General features: G+C 37.7%; 1 protein-coding gene across 1 annotated transcript in view; it reads right to left on the bottom strand.

The window, feature by feature from the left end:
• The window catches only part of THSD7B (thrombospondin type 1 domain containing 7B), an 886,725-nt gene that overhangs the window by 514,834 nt on the left and 350,532 nt on the right, over window positions 1-21,359 (bottom strand). The window lies entirely within an intron of this gene.

The following is a 21,359-nucleotide window of genomic DNA, read 5'->3' as shown; positions in this document are numbered from 1 at the left end:
GAATTTTTCACAAAAATCCTTCATATTCCAAAAATATTCCAAAAAAATACTCATCTTGCCTTAGGACTTTGAGAAGTTGAGACAGAAAAGTCACTTGAGGCCAGAAGTTTGAGACCAGTCTGGGCAACATAATGGGACCCCATCTGTACAAAAGAAGTATTTTTAAAAAATTAATGAGGCATGGTGGTTCTCAGCTATTTGGGAGGCTGAGGAGGGAGGATTACTTGAGCCTGGGAGGTCGAGGCTGCAGTGAACTGGGATCACACCACTGCATTCCAGCCTGAGCAACAGAGTGAGACCCTATTTCAAAAAATGAATATTCACTATTGCATTATAAATAGTACTAAAAAAACCTAACAAAATCCTGATGCCCTTCAAGAAGGAAATGGGTAAATAAACTGCCATATTCCTACAATGGAATTTTACTCAGCAATGAAAGAATAACATGGATGAAAATCAGAAATAGTATCCAGAGTAAAAATCCACAAAAAACTCACAAAAAGTTATGTGTCACTGAACCATAGGAATGCATTTTGAGAAATGTGTCATCAGGCAATTTTGTAGTGCAAACATCATGTAAGTGTTACTTCGGCAAACTTAGATGAGTTAGTGGCTATATGGCATACCCCATTGCTTCTAGGATGTAAACCTATACAGCATGTTACTGTACTGAACACTGTAGGTATTTATCCTAATGTTATCTCTTCCCTAGCCCCCAGCACTCCCAACAGGCTCTAGTGTGTGATGCTCCCTCCCTGTGTCCATGTGTTCTCATTGTTCAACTCCCACTTACGAGTGAGAACATGCAGTGTGTGGTTTTCTGTTCTTGTGTTAGTTTGCTAAGAATGGCGGTTTTCAGCTTCATCTATGTCCCCGTAAAGGACATGAACTCATCCTTTTTTATAGCTGCATAGTATTCCATGGCGTATATGTGCCACATTTTCATTATCCAGTAGTTCACAGTATTGAAGAAGAACAGTGTGTCCAATTGTCTAATGAGAAATGTTGCTAAGGTGTTTTTTTTGTTTTTTTTTTTTGTTTTTTTTTTAGTGTAGGATATAACTCTTCATTTCTTCCTTTCCTCAAATCTTTAGGCAAACATGCATTTCTCATTAAACCATTGTGTGAGTGAAGCTGTATTTGGAGACTGTGCTCAGAGACTGAGTCTTGTTGCAAGATGGAGATGAGTTAAAAGTAGGGACCAACTATAGGTGGTTCTACTTCTCCCAGGGTTTCCTTCAGGTATTCTAAGATTTTGTGACAGACATAGAGAGCTGAGCTAGACTTGCATCCTAGACTAGAAAAGCAATTTTAAAACAATGGTAAGTATTCGTGTATCTAAACATATCTAAGCATAAGTTTAGCTGAAAGTACAGTAAAAAATATAATCTTAAAGAACGACCATCCCATTTGCGGTTTGTCATTGACTGAAACATGGTTATGCAGTACATGACTGTACATACTATATGATGCATTTATACAAAATCCTAGAACAGAATACACTAACCTGTGGTGATAGAAAACAGATGAATTGTTGCTTCTGGTGGGGGTTAGGAGTGGAAGCGGAATGAGTTAACTGGGAAGGGGCAGAAGGACACTTTCTGGGGATGATAGAAATATGTGTCTTGAAAGGCACCCAGCAAAATATACATATCATCTGAACATTTTGCTGTTTGTAAATGATGCCTCAATAATCACAGAGGTATAAAGTATTAATGAGGATTTCAGTGGTGCAAATATTTTACCAAAATTTCATTTAACTAAAAATCAGAACATTTGGAAACTTCTACTGATAGCACATTGATACCTGAAATTGTGAAGAAAGTAGGAAAAGGAACTGCCATCTCAGGACAAACTCTAACAAGTGGGAAGGTGAGAACATTGGTAAAAGCAATTTGGGTGGAATTAACTGTGATTCTGTTTCCTACGGTCCTATTTAATGCCAATACAGAGTCAATAATTTTCTAATATTCTTCTTTTGATTTGCTAAATGTAGTATTTTCAAAATGAAAAATGAATTGCCTTTCAGAAAAAAAATTAAGATGAAACTTTCGCATTTAAAGAAGAAAATGATATAAAAAGGCAATCAGAAAATGAGTTCGGGGGATGATAATGTGAACTTGAAAGAGTTAATTCCTGAAGATGAATGCCAAGTGGCTAATTGAGCCTAAAATTTAAAATGAGCCAAACAGCCGTCTGTTGACAAGAGGTCACACACATACTCAAAGTTTCCAGAAAACCCACAAATCTGCTTAACTTTGAGCCCTTCATAGCTGACTGTGCCCATTCATGTCTCTTGAATCAACCAATAAGCTATGGCCTGCATCAACCAATCAGAACTCAGCTGCATCAATCAATCAGAACAAAGCAAGTTTGAATCCTTCCTTAGCATAAGAGGGCCTGATTGAAAACTTTTATAAAAGCCAAACCATTCTGCTGTTCTCTGGAACACCTTCAATTCACACAGAAGGATATTTCTCCTTGATTGTGAACTGTTTACTGGAATAAAGTTTCATTCCTCCAAATTCATTTTCATGGAATTTTATTATTCTTTAAGTTCTGGGACACATGTGCAGAATGTGCAGGTTTGTTACATAGGTATACATGTTCCATGGTGGTTTGCTGCACCCATCAATCCATATCCACATTAAGTATTTCTCCTAATGTTATCCCTCCCCTAGTCCCCAACACTCCCAACAGGCTCTAGTGTGTGATGTTCCCCTCCCTGTGTCCATGTGTCCTCATTGTTCAACTTCCACTTATGAGTGAGAACACGTGGTGTATGGTTTTCTGTTCTTGTGTTAAGTTTGCTGAAAATGACCGTTTCCAGCTTCATCCATGTCCCTGCAAAGGACATGAACTCATCCTTTTTTATAGCTGCATAGTATTCCATGGCGTATATGTGCCACATTTTCATTATCCAGTAGTTCACAGTATTGAAGAAGAACAGTGTGTCTAATTGTCTAATGAGAAATGTTGCTAAGGTGTTTTTTTTTTTTTTTTTTAGTGTAGTATATAACTCTTTATTTCTTCCTTTCCTCAAATCTTTAGGCAAACATGCATTTCTCATTAAATCATTGTGTGAGTGAAGCTGTATTTGGAGACTGTGTTCAGAGACTGAGTCTTGTTGCAAGATGGAGATGGGTTAAAAGTAGGGACCAACCATGGGATGTTCTACTCCTCCCAGGGTTTCCTTCGGGTATTCTAAGATTTTGTGACAAACATGGAGAGCTGAGCTAGACTTGCAACCTAGACTAGAAATGCAGGTTTCAAAAGGGTCACAGAAGAGCCATGGGATAAATCTGTTAGAATTTTAAGGTGTAGGCTCCCCTCAAAAAATAATTCTGATAATCAATTTGCAGGAATCTCAACGCAGATCTGAAAGAAGAAAACCCCAAAGAAGGGCTCCTGAGCTGCACAGGGAGCTCTCCAATGAGTACATGTTTTAAGGACTTGCAGATATTTAGAAAGAAGGAAACAGCACCACAACCAAATACTAGTGACTTCAGACAAGCATTATAATAATGTTATAAGGGCTAAAGCTGTGAAGAAACTGGGCCTGTATAAATGCTAAAGAAAAGTAAGAGAATGGAAGGGGCATTTGAAAACTTTATGGTAAAAAACATAAGTAAAAGAACTGGATGACCTTTCAGCTTGGGCAAATAGAATAATGAGACATAAGGGTTAGAATGGCAATAATAATTTAAGAGTTAACATTACTGACTAGTTTTTAAATAGAAGGGGCTAAGCTAAGCATTATATGCTTACTATTTTATATAATGCTTACAACAGACTTGCAAGGCCAGTATTAATATCAGCCTTTTGTTAGGCTCAGAAGAAACTGAGGTTCACAGGAGGTAAGTGCCTTAGGCGAGGTCACACAGCTAGCAAGAGATATGGCTAGACTCTGAGGGCAGCAGTCTGAGCCTAGCGTCTGCTGTCTTAGGCACCACACAGTAATTTACCTCTCAAACCCTCATTGTTACTGCTGTTAATGAATTCCTGTTCTACATCTGAAAAGGGTAGAAAGAACTTGGTTAAGAGGGAACCAAAATCGAAAGCAGGTAAAGGGATTGTGTTGCTTTTCAAAAGAAAATTGAGCCTCTTGTTCCAGAAAAATTGCAGCCCAGAATAAAGAGGGAATTTATATAACTAATGCCTCACCTACAGTTGAGATGGCAGAGGAGGGCCACGGGTTTGCTGTTTCCCTTTGGTATACAAACAAAATCATGTAAGCCCTTGCCCCATGTGACTATGGAAGGCCAGCCCCTGGGAATGGGCTTGACAATGCCCCCTCCCCCTGCCCCCACTACAGTGCTAGTGCATGACCTCAACCACTTCCCATCTTCCTCATCCTCTGGACTGCTGCTCCAGCTGACACTTGGGCCATCCCACCATATGCTTGTGCAGAGTACCCCTTGCATCCCTAACAATCTTAATTCTTGAAGGCACTGTCAACAGGAGACCATTGCCGCTAGATTATTTAGAAGGGAATCAAATGTGCTAAAGGCTTAAGGATACCACAAGAAAACAAGATCACACGAAAAAAAAATTAAAACTCAGTGTTAGGAATGCTGACTTGCTTCCTTCAGAGGGCCCTCTGCTCTGAAACAGTGGGTAACAGCATGGGCTTGAAAAATCCAGCTCTACCATTGTGACTTCACACAAGTTACCACCAGTCCAAAGCCTCACTTTCTTCCTGTGTATGATGGAAATAATAATGTTGCTTACTTGACTGGGATGTTGTAAAGGTCTTAGGAGATGACTCAGATGAAGCATTTATATAGCACTTACATCTCATATCCATGCCATGCACAAAGTAAATACTCAACAAATACTAGTTATTTGTGTTATTTCCAGGTTCTGAGAGATCAAAATCTTGAGATCTAGAGTAGTACTGTCCAAAACAGTGGCCAGTAGCCAAAGAGCTGCATATGGCTATGGAGCACTTGAAATGTGGCTGATCCAATATGAGATGCACTGCAAATGTAAAATATATACAAACATTGAACTCTTGGTACCAAAGTGAAATACTTTAAACTATCTCATTATTTCTTTTTATGCTGATTTATGTTGAAATGATAGTGCTTTGGACATATTCGGTTAAACAAAACACACTATTAAAATTAATATCACCTACTTATCTTTTTTCTTTATGCATTTTTCATGTGGCTCCTTGAAAACTTAAAATTACATATGTCATTCGCATTTGTAACTCACAATGAATTTGTGCTGGACGGTGCTGCTCAAAATGTGGTCCATGGAGCAACAGCATAGGCATCTCCAGGGAACTTATTAGAAATGCAAGATCCCCCTCCCATCCCAACTTTATTTACTCAGAATCAGCATTTAAAAAAAAAAAAATCCCTGGTTAATTTACATGCTCATTGAAATATGAGAACCACTATTCCATAGGAAAAACCAATTCACCTCCTACATTGTCTGCATGGCAGAGGTGGGAGTCCCTTTTACTTTATTGAATAAAGAAGTTTATGTTCCATTTGCCTAACCTCCTCCTTTTTCAAAATATGCATAACTAGAATTCCCATTAACATTCCCACTCTCCACCCTCATCAAATGAACCCTTCAGGTTGCTTTAAAATAGATTATTTGCGGTTTTACTACATGAGGAATTTTAGGTGAGACAGTGGAGACAGAAAATAAATCAGTTTTGCACTGTTGGCTCAAGACAGGAAAAGAGAGTGATTTCCTAGGTATTCAGTGTGATAATAATCCAAGGCAAAAGTCAATGGGGTATTTTTAAATAGACAGTAACCACACAGAAAGGAAACCATACTTCATTATAAGATGATTAGAGTTCTTTAATCACTCTTTATGATAAAAGAGTTTGAAAATATGACCCATGAGAAAAATGTCAGACTGTCAGCGTTTGGTAAAGACAGAAACTGCGAAAAGCACAGTGTGGCTGTCTTTACATTTTTGGAGAGATTTTACAGAAAAAAACAGATAAATGTCATGAAGCCTGTAAGCACAGAACTGGGAGAAATGGATAGACATTAACAAGAGGCAGTTGAATACAAGGGAAAAGTCTATGTAATAATTGCAGCTTTGAGTAGTAATGAATTACTTATCGCTAGCATACAACCTGAAACCACTCTCTAGAACTCTTCAAGAGGAAATCACTGTCTGAGAGAGGTTTGCACCAGACAATCAACCCAATTCCTTTCCAATTGTAGACCTTACGATTCCACTATCTTAGTTAGTAAAGATAACAGGGATGAATACAGTAACAGTGCTAGGGTTATATCTTGATGTCTAGCCTTTGTCTAAAAGTATAATAATAATAATAATAAATTTAAAAAATAAAAAAATAAGGATTAGTTGAGAGCTAAAAGATAGTCACTTAATATTGGGCACAGTTAATACATTGATAATATGTAATGTGAACTCACATAAGAAAGTATCCTTGCCTTATCAATACGAAAGGTCTAGTCTATTACTCCCCTATTGAAAATAAACATTCCCGAAATCAAATCTGTACATAGCTTCTTTTTTAAAAAAAAAAAAAAAAGGTGAGGCTCGGTAAGGGTTTTAGTAATTATGGAGATTGAAATGATAATGTACTACAGTCCTTTGAGCAAATGGGGTAGGGCTCCATAGACTACTAAAACATATTAACAAACTAGACAGGCATTATGTGTTTTTTCAGTGACTGCCCCATCTTAGGACTTTTAAATCCACCTCATCTGGCTATAAATCCACTTCATCTGGGTATTACAAAACAGCACCCACCTGTCAGTGCTATGCCCCAGCCCCTTGCTCTCTCCTTCCCTCGCTTCCCGATGCAATCCCCTCTCAATGTGGCTCCTTGAGTTCTAAAGGACCTCCAGTTTTTCCCAGCATCGACAATTTACTGAAAAAACATCAAAACTGTCAGACATATTGTTAGAACTATCCTTCAACACCAAATGTCAAGCATACTGAAATAAAAATTTCTTTTACCTCCTACATTTTCCCACTAATGCTCATCTTATTCTCATTAGAAAACAGTGATGAGATATTTAGAATTGGGACTATTTCATAAGTTAGGATCCCACCACCCAACAACGCAAATGGTCAAAATGTAGGTAACAAATACTTATAATCATAAATGGTATTAAGAAACCACTGTGTAATGCTGAGTTAAAAGGTATTATAAGGTCAGGTGCAGTATCTCACGCCTGTAATCTCAGCACTTTGGGAGGTTGAGGCAGGAGGATCGCTTGAGTCAAAAGTTAGAGACCACTATGGACAACATAAGGAGATCCCATCTCTAAAGCTATTTTTTTAATTAGCTAGGTGTGGTGGCACGGGCCTATAGTCCCAGCTACTTGGGAGGCTGAGGCAGGAGGATCACCTGAGCCCAGGAGGTTGAGGCTACAGTAAGCTGCGATGGCGCCACCACACTCCAGCCTGGGTGACAGAGTGAGACCCTGTCTTAAAAAAAAAAAAAAAGAAAAAGAAAAAAAAAAAAGGTATTATAGAATGTTCAAAGGGGATTTGAATTAAAGAGAACAAAACTCCTTTAAGAAGTCTTATATCTGACATAAAAAGAACAAATAACATTGACTGCAGCAACAGGGTCTAAATTATCCTGTACAGAGTTTACCCCTCTACTAATAAGAAAAAAGAAATCTAGAGAAAAGTCTTAATAAGTTGAGCTCCAGTGCTACAAGAAGAGAGTAAACTGATTGATGCCTGGTATATCACCACTATGTCTTTTAAGCTTTAATTCCACCCCAAGCAACTTGAAAATGAGTAGAAAATAATTATCTTCTTCTTTTTAAAAGGTTACAGATTTACAGATAATTCTTTGACAAAGAATTATCACAATAGGAGATTTTTTCAGGGTCATGAAAAAAAGCCATGCGGCTTATATAAGATGTAAGAACCAACCAGGAAACAAAAATCGAGGAAGTCCTAGCTAAAAAACAATTAGAGTTAGCAAGTCATTACAAGCTTTGATGCTAAAGCTTCAAACCCCACATTGATCCTGGACACTTAAAGTTATTTTCATTGGAAAAAGGTTCTTATAAGAACTCTGTGATTCCTGAGGCTGCTTTTCAACCCCTGAAACTTGAATAGTTGCTAAATTTAGCTAAGAAGAAATTAGACTAGTGAGTAAATTAGTGTCGGTAAAAAGTCAGTGTAAGTTAGTAGAGAAGGTACATGTTTTATAAGCACATTAACTTTCAGCTTAGGGAAGTGGATGGAGACCTGACTAAAGTGCTAGAAGTTTAAGGCATGGGCCTTAGGCCTGCAACTGACAAACACTGGGAACTCAGGCAAGTTTCAACTACCGCAGGTCTCAATTTGCACATTTTACTATAAAAATATTGGGTTATATCAATCTTTCCTAGTTTTCCCTATTGGTAAGAATCATCTGTTACATCACAAACATTTTCAAAATTTCAGGCCCAGACTAGATTCATTGAATCAGAATCTTCAGGAGAGGAACCCAGAAAATAGTATGTTTATCAAGTACTATGGGGGATTTGTGTCACAATGGTTGTTGATAATTACTGCTTAAATGATACTTTGATTCTTCTCAATCTCAAAATCCAATTTCTTTAAATCTTAGTTGAAATAATACTCTTAACCTAAACAGATTAATGTAGAAATAGATTAATAATCACAAATAATTTATTTTATTAAAGTTATGTGTTAAAAATGACAGATGCTGTTGTAAGCTTTATTTAATCTACGATACACTAAAAGAGTCATCATTTTGATAGTATATCCTAACTAGCAGGAAAGAAAATTACAGGTATAGAATTTTGGGGAAATAAAGTATCTGTAGTGTTCCCAGTCCATTTTAGTTCAATGGAAGAAAATATTACCAGTAATAAGCAAATGAAGTATTACATTTATATAGATTTTCTTCAGAATGCAACTGCCTTTACATCTATGTTTCCCTATATTTTTTATATTAATATATACTATATTAAACTAGTGGGGTTTTTTTGTTTTTTTTTGTTTTGATTTGTTTTGTTTTGTGGCAGGTTCTCACTCTGTCGCCCAGGCTGGAGTGCAGTGGCACAATCTTAGCTCACTGCAACCTCCGCCTCCCGGATTCAAGCAATTCTCCTGTCTCAACCTCCTGAATAGCTGGGATTGCAGGTGTGCCCCACCACGCCTGGCTAATTTTTTTGCATTTTTGGTAGAGATGCGGTTTCACCATGTTAGCCGGGCTAGTCTTGAACTCTTGACCTCAAGAGATCCACCCACCTCAGCTTCTCAAAGTGCTGAGATTACAGGCCTGAGCCATAAACTAGTGTTTAATATACTTATGAGAATAAATAAATTCTATTATTCACACTATTAAAAGTAACAAATTGACACCCAAATCAGGTAGCCCACCAGCAGAAGGTCAGAATTAGAATTCCACTCATCTAACTCTCAATTCAGTGTTTCTTCCTACTTAATTTCATTTTACTAAAAAGTAATAACTATTATCTATACTTATGTACCATTGACAATTTCCAAAATGAAAGGTTTCTTTTTAAGTATCATTAGGTATGCAGTGTGTTATCAGCAACAATATTGATGGTGTGCCACTGTAAGTTAAGGCACCTTTTCCTCTTCCTTAAAGGATTGGAATCATGTTGCGGTACGCAGCTCAGTATAAATACTAATCTCCTCAGCACAGCTAGCAGATATTAAATACAGGCATACTTCATTTTATTTCACTTTTCAGCTATGGCATTTGTTACAAATTGAAGGTCTGTGGCAACCCTGTGTCCGGCAAGACTGTAAGCACCACTTTTCAAACAGCATGTGCCTGCTTTGTGTCTCTGTGTCACATTTTGCTAATTCTTGCATTATCTCACACTTTTCATTATTATTATATATATTATAGTCATCAGTGATCAGTGATCTTTGACGTTATTATTGTCATTGTTTGGGGGCTCCAGGAACCACACCCATCCATGGCAGTGAACTTAATCAATAAATGTTGTGTGTGTTCTGACTGCTCCACTTACCCACTATTCCCCCATCTCTCTCTCTCTCTCCTCAGGCCTCCCTATTCTTGGAGACACAAAATTGAAATTAGGCCAATTAATAACCCTACCATGACTTTTACATGTTCAAGTAAAAGGAAGAGTCTCATACATCTCTCACTTTAAATCAAAAGCTAGAAATGATTAAGCTTAGAAAGGAAGGCTTGTTGAAAACCAAGACTAGCTGAAAGCTAGGCCTCTGTGTCAAACAATTAACCAAGTTGTGAATGCAAAGAAAAAGTTCTTGAGGGAAATTAAAAGTGTTACTGCAGTAAACACATGAATGATGAGGAAGCAGAACAGTCTGATTGTCGATATAAAGAAAGTCTGAATTCTCTGGATAGATGAAAGTAGTCACAACATTTCCTTAAGCAAAAGCCTAATCCAGAGCAAGGTCCTAACTGTCTTCGATTCTATGAAGGCTGAGAGAGCTGAGGAAGCTGTGGGTCGGGGGATGGAGGAAACCTTTGAAGCTAGCAAAGGTTGGTTCCTAAGGTTTAAAAAGGAGCTATCTCAATAGCAAAAAGGTGCAAGGTGAAACAGCAAGTGCTAATGTAGAAGCAGAAGCAAGTTATCCAGAAGATCTAGCTAAGATCATTGATGAAGGTGGCTACACTGGAAAACCAATTTTTAATGTAGAGGAAACAGCCTTATACTGGAAGAAGATGCCATCTAGGACTTCCATAGCTAAAGAGGAGAAGTCAATGCCTGGCTCTAAAGCTTTAAAAGACAGGTTGACTCTTTTGTTAGGGGCTGATGCAGCTGGTGACTTTAAGTTGAAGTCAGTGCCCATTTACCATTCCAAAAAATCCTAGGGTCCTTAAGAATTATGCTAGCTATATTCTTCTTGTGCTCTATAAATGGAATAACAAACCCCAACATATCTATTTACAGCATGATTTACTACATATTTTAAGCCCACTGTTGAGGCCTACTGCTCAGAAAACAAAAGAGATTCCCTTCAGAATATTACTTCTCATTGACAATGCACCTGGTTCCCCAAGAACCCTGATGGAGATGTACAAGGAGATTAATGTTTTCATGACTCATAGCACAATATCCATTCTGTAGCCCATGGACCAAGGAGGAATTTTAACTTTCAAGTTTTATTATTTAAGAAATACTTTGTGTAAGGCTACACCTGCCATAAACAGTAATTCATCTGATGGATCTGGGAAAAGTACATTGAAAATGAAATAAATGAAAAGTAAATTGAAAATGCGTTCATCATTCTAGATGTCATTAAGAACATTCGTGATCCATGGGAGGAGGTCAAAATATCAACATTAACAGAAGTTTAAAAGAAGTGGATTCCAAACATCACGAATGACTTTGAGGTATTCAAGACTTCAGTGGAGTAAGTAACTGCACATATGGTAGAAATAGCAAGATAACTAGAATTCGAAGTGGAGCCTAAAGATGTGACCGAATTGCTGCAGCTTTATGATAGAACTTGAATGGATGATGAATTGCTTCTTACAGATGAGCAAAGAAGATGGTTTCTTGAGATGGAAGCTACTCCTGGTGAAGATGCTGTCAACATTGTTGAAATGGCAACAAAGCATTTAAAATATTACATAAACTTAGTTGAGAAAGCAGCAACAGGGTTTGAGAGGATTGACTCCAATTTTGAAAGAAGTTCTACTATAGGTAAAATGCTATCCAACAACCTCTCACGCTACAGAGGAATCTGTCATAAAAGGAAGAGTCCAATGAAACAATTTTCTGAATTTTGGAGCAGTGGAGAAGACTCTGATATGGGTGTGGGGAGGATGATGAAGGGTCAAATATAAGAAAAACTAAGTTGTAAATGCCCATAGATTATTCAAATAGAAATGGCTGTGTCCAGAACTGAGTTTCAAAAGAATCAGGACAACTTGAATAAACTCCATCAAAAGTCACAAATACAATTAAAGTCTTAGAGAAGTAGATCTTAGGAGAAACAAGTTCAAGAGGTATTTTTTTGTACCTCATGGTGACTATAGTTAATCACATGTTGCATATTTGAAAGTTGCTAACAGAATAGACTTTAAGTGTTCTCACCACAAAAAAGATAAGTGTGTGAGGTAATGCGTATGTTAAATAGCTTTATTTACTCATTTCACATATATGCCTATACCAAAACACCATGCTGTATGAAATAAGTACATATAATTTTTACTTCTCAATTAAAAAATAAAAAGGTAAAAAAGAAAAGCAGATCTAAAAAAATAAAATGAGCTACAATTATATATTCCACATGGAGGCACACAGGATCTTGGAGTTAGAACTAGCATCCTAGTTCACTGGCTTTCCAGATTTTCTCTTGACATAGGAATAAATCCCTTCCCCCTTTCCCCTGTGTGCCTGAGGAAGCAGACAGAAGACTCAAGGAGTCATTTAATTATTCTTAAGCACAGTGAGATCTTACTAAGTGACCATGTCCTCTTATGAAGAGAACCTGATGTACAGTTTAAACCAGAGCATGAAAAAAATGTAAAATACTAGAACAAGGTTTGTGAAAATGTTCTGAAACTTTCTTGCAGGAAGAGTTGGGCAGTAAGTGGATATTTCTTCTGTATCCTACTTGCCAGTTGAATTGGCAAACTTAACAAAGCTGGAGAAATAGATTGGAAGTAATAACTTTGTTTCAGAAATTGCACTGCCAAGAGGAACCTCATTACCTCTTGGCTTGGTGTTTGAGAAAAATCCAGTCCAGCTGACAAAATGAAGATGAGCGAGACACTCAACTAAAGATTGTAAATGCACTAGTCTCAGCGTGGTTTTCCAAATGTAATCCTCTACTCCCAGAAAAAGAACTTAACTGTTCATTAATGAAGTGCAGGTGTATGCGAACAACTGGAATGAAGAGAAAAGTTGTCCCAAAGTGAAAAGCAATGCCGGAAACCGAATGGTAAGACTATATGCAGGGGGCTATATTCATTTGTTCAGGAAATATCTAGAGTTCTTATCTACCTTTTGCCAGGCAATGTGCTAACTGCTGCGAAGTCTATCACAATTACTAAAACTGTTCTCTTCTCAAGGCTTATGCAAGATGAAAGGAGGAGGGAGGAGAGAAAATAGAAATATTGGGTGATGAGAAAGAGAGATATATAAGAAGAGGAAGAGAAAGGAGACTGAGGGAGAAAAAAGAGAAAGAAATTGAAGGAGGAACAGAAAGAAAAGTTGACGTTTACAGCTTCGACATATTTCGGGCCCATATTATGTCCTACCTATTGCAATAAATCCTTAAAACAGTGTCTCTCATTCTTCCTTTCAACACACATTCATTGAACATTATCTCTGAAGTTCTCCAGAAGGCAAAACCTACAATGAGAATTTGGGTGCTAATACTTTACTCAGGAGGTTCCAGGCCAGGAGGCAACAACAGCAAGGAAACAACAGGAGTAAAGCAAAGGAAATATGAGGCAATGCTGTGTGGTATGTTATCCTGCTGACCACCATTTATCATCAAACCACAAAGATACATAAATACTCAGGAGATCTGTGTTTTTGGTAGGATTGCAAAAAGAAATTGTACATGATAAAAATCTCCAGGGGCACTGTGAGTGGCCTGGCCTCCTCCTGAATCTGTTTCTCACTGGTCAAGGTTCACTCCACAGGGAGCTAAGCTCCCTACACTTGCAGGTTGTATCCTCCAGATTGCAGCATCCAGCCTCTCAGCTGCTACTCAAGGAAGCCAGATCCCAGACACCACGACATAGTGTTTCATCCAAGTTTGAAAATGGACTGGCAACAGCTTTAACCGTCTAGGAAGGGAGATGAGACAGTTAAACCACAGAGCACAAGCCAAGGACAAGAAAGAAGGTGGTAAAAGGAGGGTGAGAAGGGACACAAAGCTTGAATTCAGTACAAGCAATTTTTACATACCAGATACTGTGCCCAGTGCTGGGAAGATGAGAGTAAATAACACAGATCTGGTTATTTACCTGATCTCAGACTTGCACAGCAGCAAGGTGACCAGTACGCATAAACAAGCAAGTATCATGCAGTGAGACAAAGTGCTGTAGTGGCTGAGGAGCAGAGGTACCTGTATCATCTCAAAGAACTCCCAGAAGAGATACTTTCTAGGCATGGGTTATCCAGGTACAGGTCTGAGTCAGGGAGTAAATGTGTGAGGGAGGAAACTAAAGGAGACTATATGATAGTGGGCAACAGGCAGACAGAGGTGAGTTCCAAAGCCCTAGACAGTGAAGGATGTTCAGCATTGTTGGAGCTCCAAGGGTTGAACAGAAATGGAGACTTAACAGTTCAGGTATTACCATATCATGGTCTGATCACACGAGGCCTAAGATCATAGCCTACAGTTCTACCTCTCTACCCTAAACCCATAGTCCTTACCTTCATCTCCCCCATATTCATGGCCAGCTTGATTATCAGTTTTACTGAAAGTACATTCTCTGCCTTTCCATCTCCGTGTCTTTACACAAGGCCTGCTTCCTCTGAGACTCTGTCCCGTTCACATGAACACCTGTTCAAACCATGCACTTGCTTTAAGGCCCAGGTAGAAGCTTTCTTATCCCCACCTCTACCCTATGCCCCCACGTCTCACTGGTTTAATCTCTTCTTACCTAAAATCCCTATTTTCTCTTAAGGTTATTATTTCATTTTGATAGTTATTTATTTAACTGGCTCACCTCCCCTCCTAGACCATTAAAGAGGTGAAAAGTAACACTGATAAAAATAAACAATTTTCATGGCTTCTATAAACTTTTTTGTCTTTAAAACAACAGAGGGATATATTTAACTATGGAAATCATTTAGAAATCAACTAGCATTGCCTTAGTCCAAAACTACCGGGCAAAGCCCCCATTTCAGTCCAGGCCGATCTCTCTGGCCCAGTAATGCTCCTTGTTTCTTTCTCCTTTGTTTTCCTTCCCAATCTTTCCCCATGGGCCATTTCCCTCACTCAGGATCCTTATCCCTTTTATTTTGTCTGGTTGCATTCTGGGCTCTCAGAGCCACCTAGCTTTGGCATGGAATTCTGATATCCAGGTTGCAGAAAGTTTTGGTCTAGTCAACAAACAATTCCTTTCTCTGTGCTATCTAAAAAACAGAGAATTCAATCAAACTCAACGTGTCATTTTCTCATGTTTAAGAGTTTCCATTTTGAATTCCAGAAACATTTGCTATTTGCCTTTTACATGAAGAGTATTGACACTTGGAAATACAAAGAAGAATATCAAACATGGTCTTTAAGGGCCTTTACAGCCAAACCAGTGACAAAGATGATTACGATAATAGTTAGAAATCAAAGAAGTGATGTACTACAAGAGTATGAACTTACGGCTATAGGATTAGGAAAGCTGAACTATTTCTGGTAAAACCATTGGCAAAATCCAAATTCATATCTAGGTCTAGGTCATTCACAATCTCCCTCCTCCATGATGCCACATGCTTTAGTTTCAGCAACACACGGTAGTGAATTTTCAGTTTAGTTGTGTTAACTTTGAAGAAATATATAACACATTGCACGTGTTCTTCCTCTTCAGGAGATCAAATTAAACAGGACTCACACATAATTTAAAAAGCAAATTTTTCCATAAGCCATTTGTTTTTCCCAGAGCAACCTCTACTCAGTGCTAGGCTTTCTCCTCAAATATCCAGCCTCTCTCATTCGTCCAGGGTAGCTCTCTCCTGCTCTTGTTTAATGAGGTGCATTTTACCTTGAGCTAAATAAATTAGGAAATTTTTAATATCAAGAACAGTCTGATAATTTAATAAACACTTAAAATAGGAATGCCAATATTTTTGCTAAGCCCATTAATTCAAGAAACATTTGCTATATCACACTAAGGTAAGTTTGTTACACTTGATTTTAAAAATTAACTAAACTTAGGTACAAATGCAGTCAAACAGAACCAGTAGAAACCAATCTCGCTTTGGACTCTTTCTGACTTCGTGTTCCTTTTGTTCCTTAACTCTTCCGAGCATTATACTTTTAAAGAGAATATTTGAACTACATATGTAGATATATGGCTTATGAAGTCTATGTCTGCCTCTGCAAAAAAGTGGGAATTTAAAGAGGGAACATACATCATTACTTTCACCAACTCTTCTACTTCCTTCCATTTACAGATAACAATTTGGAAAAGAAACTTGTTTACACTTAGCCTAGGCAGCATGACACGCTAAGTATTCTCACTCAAGAAGAAGATGGAGTTAACACTAGAGATCTGGAGCATCTGTGAGTCTAGGATCCTGCATCAATAACCCAGGGAGAAATGGCTTTCAAGTCCTAAACTCTATCTTAGTGTGTAGGTTCAAGATATAAGCGGAGAGATAATGCAGCCTAATGGAAAGAAAAGATCCCTAAGAGTTTGACTTAATAAGTTTCTTCCTCCTTCCTCCCTGCTCTCTCCTTCCCCATTCCCTCTCCCTTCTCTCTGCTGCATTCTCCCTCTTCCTTTCTTCCTCTTCCTCCTCCTCCTTCATCTTTCATCCTCCTCCCCCCTTCTTTTTCTTCCTCCACTTCTGTTCCTCCTCCTTCTTGCTAAAAACACAGGAGTAACTGCTTGCCTTCACTCATCTTCTCATTCTCTCCCCTCCCCACATCTTTTCATTACCACCTGTGTCATTGTGAGGAATCCAGAGATCTGCAAGTTAATAATTCTCTTGTGCTACCCTTTGCTGACTTTCTTCTACACCTATGATTTCAATAATTGAAGATGTTTCCAAGATAGAAAGATTACAAGCCAAAGAACCTTATGTCTCTTGGCCTTATGTGAACTGTCATCAAATATCCTGCTGTTAATTAGCAAAGGTTGTTTTATCCTGTTATCTCTGCTTCTCTCTTAGCATAAAGCAAGAGAGAATGCTATAAGCCCACTAAAACAGTCTAATTGCTCCTCTAAGGGTCGACATCAAGGGAAGTTCTTAGTGTACTACTTTCCTAACACCTTATTCTCACACCCAAATGACTTTATTGACTTTAAAACCAATTTCTAAAGACAGGTGAAAGATATTTCCAGTATTTCAAATGATGGTGGAATATCTCCTCCAACTGCCCCTTAAGATATCAGCTCAGAATGTAAATTACTTTATTTCATAACTCAAAAACTTCCTGGATAATCAGACACATTTGCACATAGGATATGATAACTCATGGTAATTTTCTTAGCATGCTAATGTTTTTACAAGCTTAAATACAGTCAATATGAGATTTCCTTTCTGTTTAAAAACCTACAGTAGGGGGAAAAAAGGCTGCGGCACATACCCATATTCTCAAAAACAAAGTCTTAATCCAGAATAGCATAAAAGGCCTACCTTTCCACTGTCATTGTAACTTTCTTTTACCCTGAGCTCTCTTCACACCAGTGCACAGGCTGCTACTGAACACAAACCTCTCCATTTCTTCTCATGTGTTCTTCCACACCTTAGAACGTGCTTATGGACTCTCCAAGCTCCTTTTAAATATCACCTCGATGAAGATTACTCTTGGGTATCAATAAATGGATTAAACCATGTTAGATATGTAATCATCAAAACACTTAAGTCACTGTAACATACGTATTCAATAGTTCAATTATTATTACAACTAAAAGCCTATAAATTACTGGGGGACACCCTTATGACAGATACACTTTAGTGCATAGACTAACTCATAAGAGGCATATAATGTTTTTAAACAAATAAATGTTTGATTGTGATGTAATTTTACTCACCAAATCAACATATTCAAAATCAAATTAATGAACTAGAAGATTGGTACAACATTTATGTGGTTTACATTTCCTTCAAAGTCAGAATTAAAACCCAGAACCCCAAATATATTGTTTCCATATACTACCCATGATATGGTTTGGCTGTGTACCCACCCAAATCTCATCTTGAATTGTAGCTCCCATAATTTCCACATGATGTAAGAGGGACCCGGTGGGAGATAATTGAATCATGGGGGTGGTTTGCCCCATACTATTCTCGTGGTAGTGAATAAGCCTCATGAGATCTGATGGTTTTATAAAGGGACACTCCTTTTGCTTGGCTCTCATTCTTTCTCGTCTGCTGCCACGTAAGATGTGCCTTTCCCCTTCTGCCAAGATTGTGAGGCCTCGCTAGTCATGTGGAACTGCTAGTTCATTAAACCTCTTTTTCTTTATTAATTACCCAGTCTCAGATATGTCTTTATCAGCAGCATGGAAATGGACTAATACAACTTAGCATTCCAGAACGTGTGCCCTTATGTGGTCATGTACTCTTAATGCCAACTCTGAGGCCAGAATGAAGACAATATTATTAGTGCAGAGGGGGCAACTAATGCATTTAACAATTCATAGCTAAATTGTGTTCCATTTTTAATACAATATCAATAGTGAATCTGAAATATATATATTTTAGAAAATTCAAGCAATATTTTGCTCCACTACAACCACACCAAAAATTTTTCCTGATTTTTAAATATAGTTTATTGTTTTAATAAATTTTGCTTCACCATATGAATATATGGCATATCTACTTCTATGCCACTTAAATTCATATTTGTTAATATCCTAGTCTCTAGGTCACATTGCCATACATGGAATGTCTTTATTAGATTTTGAAAGTGCATTCCTTGGTTCATGTTTTACTTTCTGAGAAATGACTGCTGAATGCAAACTGAGTGGCTTTAATTTTATTTGAGAAAAGGCAAGAAGAAAGTGGTCTTACCAAATTCAAGCTTTTATTTTACAGGTAAGCATCACTTGTGATGCTACTTGATTTATAAAAGAAAAACACAATTCTCTTTAAAACAACAAGTGTTAAGCAAAATCATAAATAGTCCTCTACATTTTCATTCCCAATTCTACTGGCTTGGCTAATATTACTGGTAATATTTACACTGATGGTTACAACACTATTTTGGCTGCATTTAAAACACCACATGAACACTGAACAACGGTATCAACTAAATATGCCATAGGTGTTATTATACTGTTGCAGAAAACATCATGAATTGAGGTTCAATGAGGAATGAGATGTCACCAAAAATAAGTCATCAACAGGACCATATCAATGTCAGAATTTAGCTTCAGCATCCAGCCTAGGCCAAGAAATTTGGAGACCCTTGGGAGGGGATTAGCATTTTTAAAAATTGTTATTATTATGGCATCTAGGAGTTACATGCATTCTATCACAGGAAGGATCCATAGAAATGAAGTTTGCTTTTCCCCCAAGATTGTGAATTCCTCTAAAATCTGGTTCTTGGAATCAGAGCTGCTAAATCACCAGTGGATGATGGGGTTTTGTACAGAAGAAAAGTCAAGCAATCACACTCCAGAGTGAACAAAGCGTATCCTTGAGTCTAAGGGAAAATTAACCTTGTGGGGATGTCAATACTGACTCACAAAGGAATTTCCAAAGTCAGTGCTACTAAAATGCTTGCTCCCTCCAAAGTATGAATATCTAACATAACAACAATATTAATAATTTGACGTTCACAGAAACTGAATGTAAAATGTTTCCAATTTTAACCTTTATTATTGCATTAACAGACGGATTTAAAATATTTATATTCTTCTTACTTCACTGGGCAAATACTCACAGGTTCCTAACAATAAAAATTCAGTTGTTCCTTTGTGTTTAATGGGGGCCAAGAAGAAATTCTCATTCCAGATTTGTCAAGGTACATCTATAAATGATAACAGTAAGAAGTGAAAGCATTTATAAGAAAGGAAAGTAATGGGCGAACAATCCAGTTGGTTCGCTTCTACACAAGAGCAAAATAAAACCTTTGATAACAACTACTAAGGTAAGCAGTAAGCTATACAGTGCCTTTATGGCAGCTATGCTGTGTTATCCAGTATAGTCTTACTTGCTATATTCAGCTCTGTACAGGAGTATACGATCTTGTTACACATCTATGTATTTACATCCAGGTCCCATATCTAGCCTCTCCCCCTGAGAACTGGACTATCAGACTTACAGTTTTCTAAGTACTTTCTGTTTTCTTGTGAACACAGATATTAATTTCCAAGTGTGCTTTGGCCTAAGACATTTTCCTCCTCTTTAGATGCTTGGAGTAGATTGTACTAGGGCTTGATAGACTGTTCACTCTGCAAATAACACCCCTTCTCTATTCCACCCACCCCCCACACTATGTAAGCATATAATTCCCAATTCTACAACACCAGACTTCCACTTGCCTCCTACTTATAATCTTCCTGCCCAGTAAGTTTCCATTGAAAAAACTAGAAAGATGAAGCCTGAAGAAACTTTAGAAATAGGTGATCCATAAGAAAAGCTATTTTTACAAAAGAAACTTTAGAAAGATGAAAATGTCAATAGCAGATTAAAAGTTGAAGCTGAAAAATAGGTAGGTCATAATGCATCAATTCTATACAAGTTTTATTTATATGTTGATCCCTGAAGACCTTCCAACAGTAGACGGTAGTCGAAGAAAAGAAGAGAGGAGCTGGAATGGAAAGATAACCAAGGTTTGAAAAACTAACCTGGAGCATTTTAATCTAAATTCTGTTCCTACAAATTCAGAGGAGTAACTATAGTCATGTTTTGTCCTGAAATAAAAAGTGTTTAGGCTGTAATTTTCCAAAGTGAAATCAGAGAAGGAAGAAAATTCAATCATTATTTTCAAAAACAACTGTAGCCCTGTCAATGTGGCCTTTTAGCACCAATTGTTGAAGCAAAATGCTAAGCAGTCTGCAAGAACCATCCCATCAGGTACCTTAACTGAGGCTATGGTCACAGATGCCTATGAATTCTGCAAAGCTGTGACACACACAAAAAGACATCTAGCATGACAAGCTTTACAGAATTAAAAGGATGCATTACTATAGCAAGAAAATTTGCATCTTCCCTTCCTAACCAAAGCCCACAGTGGAAATATGTCCTCGTACCTGGCAAGCCCAAGGAAACATTCCCATCTTTACCACTTCTGCAGGGAGTACTGCTTGGGTTCTCCAATTAGAAGAGGCCACAGATTCTTCTAGAGTGGAAGCATCTTTGTCTTCTCATGGCTTCTCAACCAATTGACTTACAAAAATCCGAGTAAGTTTCCCAGTTTCTAAATGTTATCACGATCTGCACTCTGAAATAAATGCACTATTGCTGGGTGACACCCACCAATTAGAGAGCTTATCATGGAGGAAGCTACTGTTTTCTCTTCTCCTCTTCCATTTCTTCAGAAAAATTAAAATTTGGCACCGAAACACTGGATCCTTGATATTTAAAAGGAATATGTTTGTAGAAATTTCCACATTAAAAAATTCACACACATAAAAATTCCTTTGAGCAAAAAGTTTTAAAAAAAGAAGAAGAATGCTATTCATTCATTACTGACTCATTCCTGGCATACCACACCCTTAGCTTGTAGCATTTATCTATGCTACTCACCCTAACTACATTTTCACCTTTAACTTTCAC

This window comes from Theropithecus gelada, chromosome 12 (assembly GCF_003255815.1).
Source record: "Theropithecus gelada isolate Dixy chromosome 12, Tgel_1.0, whole genome shotgun sequence".
Lineage (NCBI taxonomy): Eukaryota > Metazoa > Chordata > Mammalia > Primates > Cercopithecidae > Theropithecus > Theropithecus gelada.
Note: the sequence above shows the minus strand (reverse complement) of the source record. Positions and strands in the feature narration are given on the sequence as shown.